Consider the following 10,571-nt stretch of genomic DNA (forward strand, 5'->3'; position numbering starts at 1 on the left):
TCCAGCAGGCCTTGTAGGAAGGCAGCCTGGCTGATATTCTCTGTCAATAAATCTTTGCTTAATCTCAAAGATGTGTCTCTCGTGAATATTTGTGCCACCCACCTTAACAAAATTCAATTTTGTTTTACATAGAAAGAGTTCATGGGTGGCAAGCTTTCTGGGTTCAGGGTTAACTTTCTGGGTATGTGAGCCCAACATGCCTAGGAAAATGGACCTGCATTCGGTGGCGGGGGCGGGGGTGTCCCACACTTATTTTCATGCTTTGCAGTTGCCATCTTGAAATTCTTCATAATTTTTGAACAAGAGATCTCAAATTTTCATTTTGCATTGAGTTCTATAAAAATTACATTGGGCTCCTGTCTAAGTTTTTACATGTCCAAGAATACTGTTATTTTCATCTCACTGTTAATGGTAGTAAACTGGATATAGAATTCTAAGTTCAAAATAATTTTCTTTCATAAAAAATTAAAACTTTTTTAGATAGTTCCCATTTTTGATGATGCGCAATCAGCCAATTCTGATTATCAAAATGAGCCAACTTTGATTATCAAAAATCTGCCTTTGTGTCTCCTCCTGGAGATCTGTAGAACTTGCTCTTTAGCTTAGCCAAGGATCCCTGGCATCCTTAAGAGGTTAAAACTTCACTAGGTGATGTTTGTGTGTGACTTTATTCCCACTGTTTCTGCTCACCACTTGGGAGCCTCTCAAGGAAATTCATCTTTAAAAATGGATAATTTTCTATTCACCATTATGAGAATTTTTTTAAAGTCTGTTTGGAATGTTTATCAGTTAAAAGATAGATCAGGGCAATCTAACATTTGTCTCTTGATAGCTTTTTCCAAGTTCTATCTCTTTGTCAGCCAGGATATTCCCTTGATGTTGTCTTCTAGGTTACACGCCCAGGAAAGGCTATAATTCTCAGATGGTATAAAACAGTTGCCAGCCAACATCAGCAGGAGATGGCCCAGTAAGACCATCTGGGACAGACACCATCAACATCTGCTGCAAGTTTTCTCTCTGAGCCCTGGGTTCCTCCTCTGTGAAACAAGGGTACTTTTCCCATTCAGATGTTCCAAGAAAAAAATGAAATAATGTTGCAACGATTAAAGCATGGAGAAGTGTTCCATAAATGTTATTTTTTTCCCATCAATGTTTATAGCAGCTCCATTCACAATAGCTAAGCTATGAAACCAACCCAGGTGCCCTTCAACAGAGGAATGAATTAAGAAAATGTGATATATATATATATACAGAATAAAATCATGGCATTTGCCAGTAAATGGATGGAACTGGAGACTATCATCCTAAGTGAAAAAAGCCAATCCCCCAAAACCAAAGACCAAATGTTCTCTCTGATATGTGGATGCTAACACACAATAAGAGGTGTGGGGGTTAGAAATTAATTGGATTAGACAAAGGGGAATGAAGGTAAGGGACGGGAATAGGAAAGACAGTAGAATGAATAGGATATAATTTTCCTATGTTCATATATGAATACATGACCAGTGAAACTCCACATCATGTACAACCACAAGAATGGGCTCCTAATTAGAATAAGTTATACTCTATATGTGCATAACATTTCAAAATACACTTTACTGTCATGAATATCTAAAAAGAACAAATTAAAAAATATTATTTTTTATGAAGGATGAATAGACTAATCACCAGCTTCTTAATATTAGTTCGAATGCTAACCTTTGCTTCAGCTTTCCTAATCTCCCAGGCTGGATGCAATCACTTGTCCTCTGCAACAATGCAATGTGTTTACCTTGTAGTAGAAGTTAACAGAAGCAGACAAGGAACTATAGGCAGAAATAGGCTCCCAAATCTCTATGTCCCTGTAGGAAGTGATACTGAAAGCTCCCGTCTGGCTGTTTTCCAATTATTATTTGTGTATCTAATCAATGTATAACTGGCTTCTGTGAAAGAGCTGTTGTTTAGGTTTCCAGGTCTGGATTTCTTTTTTCTTTTTCTTTCTTTCTTTCTTTCTTTTTTTGGTACCGGGGATTGAACTCAGGGGCACTCGACCACTGAGCCCCATCCTCAGCCCTATTTTGTATTTTATTTAGAGACAGGGTCTCACTGAGTTGTTTAGCACCTCACTTTTGCTGAGGCTGGCTTTGAACTCATGATTCCCTGCCTCAGCCTCCTGAGCCACTGGGATTATAGGAGTGTGCCTGGATTTCTTTTCTCTTGTGGACAGCCAGTGGAAGGGCAGACAACTCAGTTTGGGACAGGAAGAATGTTCATCTTGGCTTCCCCTGTCCTTGGGGAGGGGAAGAGGGAGAAAAGGAAAGAAAATAAAACATGTCAGTTTTAAAACAAGCCACCACTCCAGGGACTCCTGTTATAGGAGGAGTCCGCACCTTACCCATGTTCTTGACTAGAGTCTCTGTAGCATAGAAAAGAGTACTGGCCCGTACTGCTATTATATTTATTTGAGTACCTTCTATCATAGAGCAACTTGTCATCATTCTAAAAATACCTAATCTGCCTTGCTAAGGCACTGGTAGTTTTCTAAGATCACAATCAAAACTTGGCTAGACCAACTATCTACCTTTGTCATGTCTATAATTTTCTGCAGAGATTCTGCCCACTGTCACACATGGCTGGCCAACTCTACCCTATTATTTACAATATCTGGCAACGCTTGGAAGAAAGAAGTTCAAATGGAAAGAATTTGAAAGGAAGTAAGAGTCTTTGGGTTTTAATATCCCAGTTATGTGATCTTGGGCAAGGCACTTAACTTCTCTGGGCTTCATTTTCCTCCTTTGTAAAATGGAGATGATTTCTGAAGATACTTTTCAAAGATCTCTGGTCCCATCCCTCACTCTCCCAGTAAATTCAGGTTGCCCTTAGGATGAAATCCAAAAGCTTATGAAGTGGCATAAGGTATTTGCGGCACTTTTTATAATATCACTGTGCTTTTTCTATCTTCATCCATAGGATGTCCCTGGTCCTCCACTCATCTGAGGACCTTCTTTCTGTTTCTCACACACCAGGCTCATGGTCATATATTCTCTGCCAGCCTCGTCATTATGGAGGTCACTGCTATCGAGGATTCTGGAACTCAGTCATTATCAGAGAGGAGAACACTGCTTTTCCACAAGAGTGGATCTCTTGGAAGCTCTATCCAAGACTATTGTTGTTAGAGTTGCCATGAAGACTTTAAAAGCACGTGTGTGTGTGCATATACCTGTATATATGTTTGTATGTTTGCATATGCATACATACAAACGTGTGTATGTGTACATATATATGTATTTTTTGGGGGGGGGCACTAGGGATTGAACCAAGGGGCACTTAGCCACTGAGCCACATCTCCAGTCCTTTTTTATATTTTATTTAGAGATGGGGTCTCCCTGAGTTACTTAGAGCCTCACTAAGTTGCTGAGGCTGGCTTTGAACCTGAGATCTTCCTGCCTCAGCCTCCCGAGCTGCTGGGATTATATGCATGTGCCACTGTGCCCAGCCAAAAGTTTATATTTTTTAAATGAACCATCTTATTCTTCATTGCTCCCTGCTTCTCAGTCTCAGCAAACATGACCCATGGTCCCAGGAAACCCTGATTTTTCACAAAGGATTCTACTCCATCCAGCAGATTTAAAAGAACAATTTAGTATGAGAATGACAATTATTTAAATGCTGAGGGAGAGCCTCTGAGTTTTCCTGGTGACCACAAAGCACAGGGGTTTTGTGCACAGGCTTAGTGTATCATCTCTGGGTGTGCAGGGGTTGTTCCTTCTTAGTTCTCACATGCGACTCTGATGGTAGAAGCTGCTGAACAGGTATGTGAGTGACACCTGACTTAATGGTTGGTTCCTGGATCCACAGGTCAAAGATTAATGAGCAATTGTCAGAGTAGCAATTTGTGGGTCACAGGACAGTGACTCTCAGAATTCCAGATCCCCATTCCTGAGTCTCTGGGTGATAAATAACTCCCATATCGGTGCCATCTCATTATTTTCAAATTCCTTCTTCCTCAATATTGGAGAGTAGAAGAGTGGAGGAAATCTATCAGGAACATCACTCTCAGGGTTACTTAGGGGTTAGTTTTAGGGAAGCATGATTGGTTTTCATCAGCAATGCAGAAGTTTCAAAACCTTCATCCTCAAGATTGTTGCTGACCTGGACTCTTCACTGATCTTATCCTGAAGTTGGTGTTCTGGGGTTTTGAGTTATGCAGAGTATTGGGGCACCTTACTATTTAAAATTATTAGAACCTTGTTAATATATGAGAATGGAGCATTCTTCAAGAACTTAGCCATTTTGTTCTGTTTGTTGTGACATTACAATGAACCAGCCTGGTTCCACAGATGCCAAAGAGGGCAGAGCCTTCAGGAGCAATGGGTCTGGGAACTCTTGCACACTTCTCGAGAAACTACTGCAGGATGAGGCCAGAAAAAGCCAGAGATAAAAGGGTTGACGACAAAGTGGCTTTAGAGACAGACAGAAATGATGGCTTCCAAACAAGATATTGCCTGAAAACTACATTTTCACTCCAGCTAGGTTTGAGGCCTCATTATCTAAAAGCAGTGCAAACACCACACTACTTCTCCTGCACTGGCTAATTCTTGCTGACATTTCTAGAGTAAAGTACGATATCTATTTCTTGCTACATGTAGTCACAGAAAGGAAGTACAGAAATAAGACGCAAGCATGTCTTTCAGCATGACGAACCTCTCACTAGCTAGTCTCAAGGGATGCGAGGAAAGACTGATTCTCAAAGTCTGATCTAGGAGCTCATCTTGCAGGACAGAGAAATGAGATCCTGCTGGGCACAACCCACTCACTGACAACTAGAGACAAGATCGAGAAACAACAGCTACAAAATGAACAAAACCAAACAGATTCAGGAGGGGAGTTGACACTTGGAATAGAGAACAGAATTTTTACAGCTTTTATTGGAGGAAAGGCCATCGCGCAGGGCTGTGAGGTAAGGAGAGAAGACCAGAACTTTAGTGGGAAACCAGCAATCTTGGCTTCAAGGACCAGAGGACAGAGTTCAGGGCAGCCGCAGCATTGCAAAATGAGGGGGAAGTAGTGAAATGGAGAATGTTGTAAAGGGAAGCCCCAAAGTCTGAATATGATCTCTGCCCTTATTTCTGCCTACATGTAAGACAGTCGGCCACCACCTCCACCCCCACCTGACCCCTGAAAGGGGAAAATGTACTCCAGGGACCTTAACTCATAGCTTGATAACTATTAAGAACTTCATATGGTTGAGCGCAGTGGTGCATTCCTGTAATCCCAGAAGCTCAGGAGGCTGAGGCAGGAGGATCACAAGTTCAAAGCCAGCCTTAGCAACTTACCAAGGCCCTAAGCAACTTAGCAAGACCCTGTCTCAAAATAAAATATACAAAGGGCTCAGTATGTGGCTCAGTGGTTAATTGCTCCTGAGTTCAATTCCTGGTACCAAAAAAAAAAAAAAAAGAACATGATAGAGAGGCTGAGGCAGGATAGAGGATTGCATGTTAGAAGCCAGCCTTGGCAATTTAGTGAGACCCTGTCTCAAATAAATAAAGTTAAAATTAAATTAAATTAACAGGGCTGGGATGTAACTCAGTGGCAGAGCACCTCCATAACAATTCAATTCCCTATAACTAACACACACACACACACACACACACACACACGAAGAAGCATGCTACATGCCATTCCCTACCCTCTCAGTCACTCAGTCACTCAGTCTTAATGGCCTCAGAAGGCAGGTGCATCATTAAAGCCAGGATCCTTTGCCAGGAATCTCCCAGAACAAATATCATAAGCCATTAAACTGTTGAGGAGCCTCTAAAACAACAAATTCCCAAGATCCTTGACTTGTTACCCACTTGATTTGTGTTCTTTTCTGCTCCCACCTGTGTCTCTCTCACCAGCCACAGCAACACGTCCTTATTACAAGGCCAATGTGATCTACAGGGAGACAGGGAGCACTTGCTCCACATTGACCGCCCTCCCTCCAGGCTGAAGTGCTTGCCCAGGACCTGCAAAGAAAGCATCTCAGAACACGTGCTCAGAGCCAACTAAAATTCCTAGACTCTACCCCACCCCTGCAATAAAATAAAATTGCTCCCTTCTGTGTTTGGGGAGCCAGCTTAATACTCTCGTGGTTGATGCTCTGTGTCCCCTCTGCTCAAGCAAGAAGCCTAAGAAAGAGACTTGGTTTCTTCACAGTTGTTCCCTTAACTGATTCTTCTGATGGAAAGTACACCAACCCACCAAGCCATTAACATCCGTTTGGGGTCAGAATAAAATAATTAAACTGCGATTTCAGCTACTACAAAGAGGCAGCATTTGTACTTTTTGAGTCAAAATGAACAGCCCAATAAACCACAGAACAAAAATTTGGACACTCCTATGTCAGCTGTATTGGGGAAGGGGTACTTGTAGAAAATGTAGATTCCAAGCCCTACCCACAGATCTGTAGAATCAGAATTTCTCAGGAGTAGTGCCTCAACTCTGCATTTACCAAAAGCAGCCTTGATGACTGCAGCACACTAGAGTTTGAGTGTCACTGCTCTGAGAGTTGGCACAGTCCACGTCTCATGCTCAGATATTTGCTGGGACAGGCTGTGCTTATGGGCGAGGTGTTTGGCTGCTAAGGAAGATGCGTCAGCTGCCGGCATTGTTGGCACTGGCCACGAGAAACTGAGAGGTCATATCCCAGCACAGAGGAGATGTCTCATGACTTTAGATCATCACTGAAAACCTTCTGATAAGGGACCACACAGAGATAGGACAGCTGGCCCGTCTCTTGCAGGTCATCACCTGAGTTAGGCCCTTTGGGTTGCCCTCAACATCTGGCCTCCCTTTATTGCCAACTTTTATTCTCCATATCCTCGAACTCCAGTGTCCTTCCACCCCCACAGAAAACAGCACCTTCAAGACTTGAGCAGACAGATATGTTAAAGATCTGTTGGGGCAGAAAGATGGGCAGCCGGTGGGCATAGGAGAGTGTGTGTCTGGCACCTTGGGTCTGGCACCTTGGGTCTCAACATTTGTTTTCATTGCTATTAACTTACAGTTATAAAAACACTCACAGGTTAAAAATTAGGAAATAGTACATAATGAACACAACAAACGGCCACAAGATTTGTAGGCACTTACCCCCCAACTCTGTTCACCATGACTCATGTGTTTCTGATTCTACCAAAGAGGAACTAGAGCAGTTTGTGGAGCTTTTCATACCCATTTCTATGACCCGTGTGTGTCCAGGATCATGCATTGAAAACCAGATTGAGATCTCTATACCATCACATCTGTCAGCCAAGTGATTCTTCTCTCATAGAATACAATATTTTAATAGGAAAAGAGGAGGCTCAGGTTAATCTACATTATCAAACAATTAAAAGGCACTCATGAAAAACTTTTTAAAAAAATTTATATTTTATTTGTTGATGGACCTTTATTTAATTCATTTATTTATATATGGTGCTGAGAATTGAACCCAGTGCCTCATACATGCTAGACAAACACTCTGCCATTGAGCCACAACCCCAGCCCTCATGAAAACCTTTTAAGCCATATGTAAACATACAAAAGTCTTCTTAAGGATTAAATGTGCGCTGGAATAAAATTCCTTACCCATGTCATTTACAAACTCACTGGTAAAAATGTCTTTAAATTTTAGCTGGGTGTGGTAGTATATATATATAAAACTGTAATCCCCGTGCTTAGAAGGCAGAGGCAGAAGGATCCCAAATTCAAAGCCAGCCTCAGCAATTTAGTGAGGACCTAAGTAATTTAATGAGACCCTGTCTTAAAATAAAAAAATAAGCCATGCTGGTGGCACATGCCTATAATCCCAGTGACTCAGGAGGTTGAGGCAGGAGAATCATAAGTTCAAAGCCAGCCTCAGCAACTTAGTGAGGTCCTAAGCAACTTAACAAGACCCAATCTCAAAATAAAAAGGGCTGGGGATGTGCCTCAGTGGTTAAGTGCCCCTGAGATCAATTCCCAGTTTCAATAAATAAATAAATAAACAAAAATAAATAAATAAATAAAAGGGCTGGGGATGTAGCTCAGTGGTAAAGCCTCTCTGAGTGCCCCCTCCAATACCCCCTCCCCAAATTTTAAATCTGGGAGCTAATCTAATTGAGTATAAAGCTAAGATATAACCAGGAAATCAGCAAATAAATTCTAGCCAGTTGTAACTTAATGTTACAATGAAAGAAAAATTTAGGGGGAACTTTAAGAGAAAATATCAGGAGTGATATGGTGGTCATATGAAATGGAGACAGATAAAAGAGAGAGTATATTGTAGAAACTTAGAGAAATACTATAGAAATACTATTAGAAATGTTCTAATTCTGGTGCCTCTTTCAATAATTTTAAGAAAATAAGGGTGAATGAAGAAGGTGGATTTGTGCTGAGACTGTTTCTGGAGTTAGGGAGAGCAGGATCAGACAGACCAGTCATAACTTCATAGCTCACTTTTCAGTAATGAAATCACTGAGCCGTACAGCCTTCCATACATTGAAACTTTGTCCCTCTGCCTAATCTGGATCTGCATATCTGCCCACAGATGGCAGCACAGTCAGTAAGATCCTTCAGTTATTTTCTTTCATATTTTATACTAACTAGGATTTCTTTTTTCTATTTTAGTTGGTTTTTATTAAAACATAGCAAATGCACAAGTCTCCAAAGTTTACAAAAGCATTTACAACAGAATTGTCCCTCTCCAATACTAACCGTTAACAAACTCATGTACATATTTATCCTCCCCCAAAAGCCTATACATATATATGAGCATATGTGTATCTTTATGAAACTTCAGACACATATTCTGTATGTATGTACATATTTATGTGTCTGTATATTAAATATTCTGGATTTTAGTTTATTTTTATTAGAGATTTTGGAAACTTTCCAGATAGCCACTTACAGATCTTACCTTGTTTGTAAGGCTGCATAATATTTCACTGAATGAATGAACCATAATTTAATCAATCACATCTTGTTCCAGACTTTTAATATTACAATGTTGCAAGATGAATATTTTTTTTTTTCCAAGTCCATGCTGATATATTCCTGGGATAGAATCTTGGAAACAAAATTGCTGTGTCAAGTGGTGGGGACCACAAACAACTTTGTTACATATGCTAAATGACTCCATTCCCGTCAACAGGAAATGGGGGCTCCTTTTGCCCTGATCCTTGTTAATACAGCACTGCAGTCTGCTCTTCTGCCCTATCACTTCCCCCTCTTTCTGCTACTGCTGAGATAGTTAGTTATAAAGCTCCCCCCTCCATCTAGTTCCCACCGTTCATACTGGCATTCTTCAATCTCTCTTCCCATTCTCTTTCATTCTGTAAATTCATATTATGGAATTTTTTTTTTCTTTGGGGTACCGTGGATTGAACCCAGGGGCACTTAACCAATGAGCCACATCCCCAGCCCTTTTTATATTTTATTTAGAGACAGGGCCTCACTGAGTTGCTTAGGGCCTAAGTTGCTGAGGCCGGCTTTGAACTCAGGAGCCTCTTGCCTCAGAGTCTCAAGATGCAGGGATTACAGGTGTTGTGCCATCGCCTCAGCAATGGAAATTCTTTAACATGCATCAAAGTAGACACACAAGCCCCTGTGTGTCTATCCCCGGCATCAGCAGAACACTCTGCTCATTTTATCTATTTCCTGCCCAGAGCATTTCCGGTCTGGGTTATTTTCAGGTAAATCCCAGTCATAATTTCAACTACATATACTTTAGTATGTCTCTCAGAGAGGTAAAGGGTTTTTAACAAAGCCACCATACCATTATTTCACCTAACAAAATTAATAATTCCTCAATATCATCTGATACCTAGTCCATCTTAAACTTTTGTTTCAAAAATGTCATTTTGTCTCATTCAAATGATACAAACAAGGTCCTTTAAAAAGTTTCTCTGATCTTAGAATTCCATCATCACTTTTATTTTATACCTTCAATTTTCTGAAGAAACTGGATTATTTATTCTGTGGAATTTTCCACCTTCTGGAGTTAGCATGTTGTTTAATGCATTCCTAAATCTCTGGTGTTTTTACAAACTGGCTAGACATACAGGCTTAACTAGATTTGTGTGCAAATTTGTTTGGGGCAATAATTTTTCCTGGCTGGTGTTAGGTTCTTGGTGGCACAACAAAGCAGGACATCTGATGTCTGCTTGTTCCTCTTTTAGTGATGTTAAGATTCATCCCTGGGTTCAAATGTTACCAAACAGAGCCATGCAATAAAATGCCCCCCACCCTCAACTTTTCATCTAATACTGTTAACCGCCTAGATCCATTATTTCATTAGAGGTGGAAAAATGATGTCTTCCTAATCCTATCATTCCTCTGGTACTTAATGATGATTCTTTTGTTCTTTCTGAGACAGGGTCATGCTATGTTGCTCAGATTGGTTTATAGGCTCAAGTGATCCTCCCATCTCAGCCTCCTGAGTAGCTGGGACTACAGGCATACACCAAAATGTCCAGCTTAGTTAGGATTCTTACATGAAGAACTTTTCTTAGCAGGTTAAACTGGATACACAAAAAAGTCAGAATACTTGGTTTTTTCCAATTAGCAATTTTTTAAACATTGAGTGGGTACCC

Source organism: Marmota marmota, unplaced genomic scaffold (assembly GCF_001458135.2).
Source record: "Marmota marmota marmota unplaced genomic scaffold, marMar, whole genome shotgun sequence".
In the NCBI taxonomy this organism is placed as follows: Eukaryota; Metazoa; Chordata; class Mammalia; order Rodentia; family Sciuridae; genus Marmota; species Marmota marmota.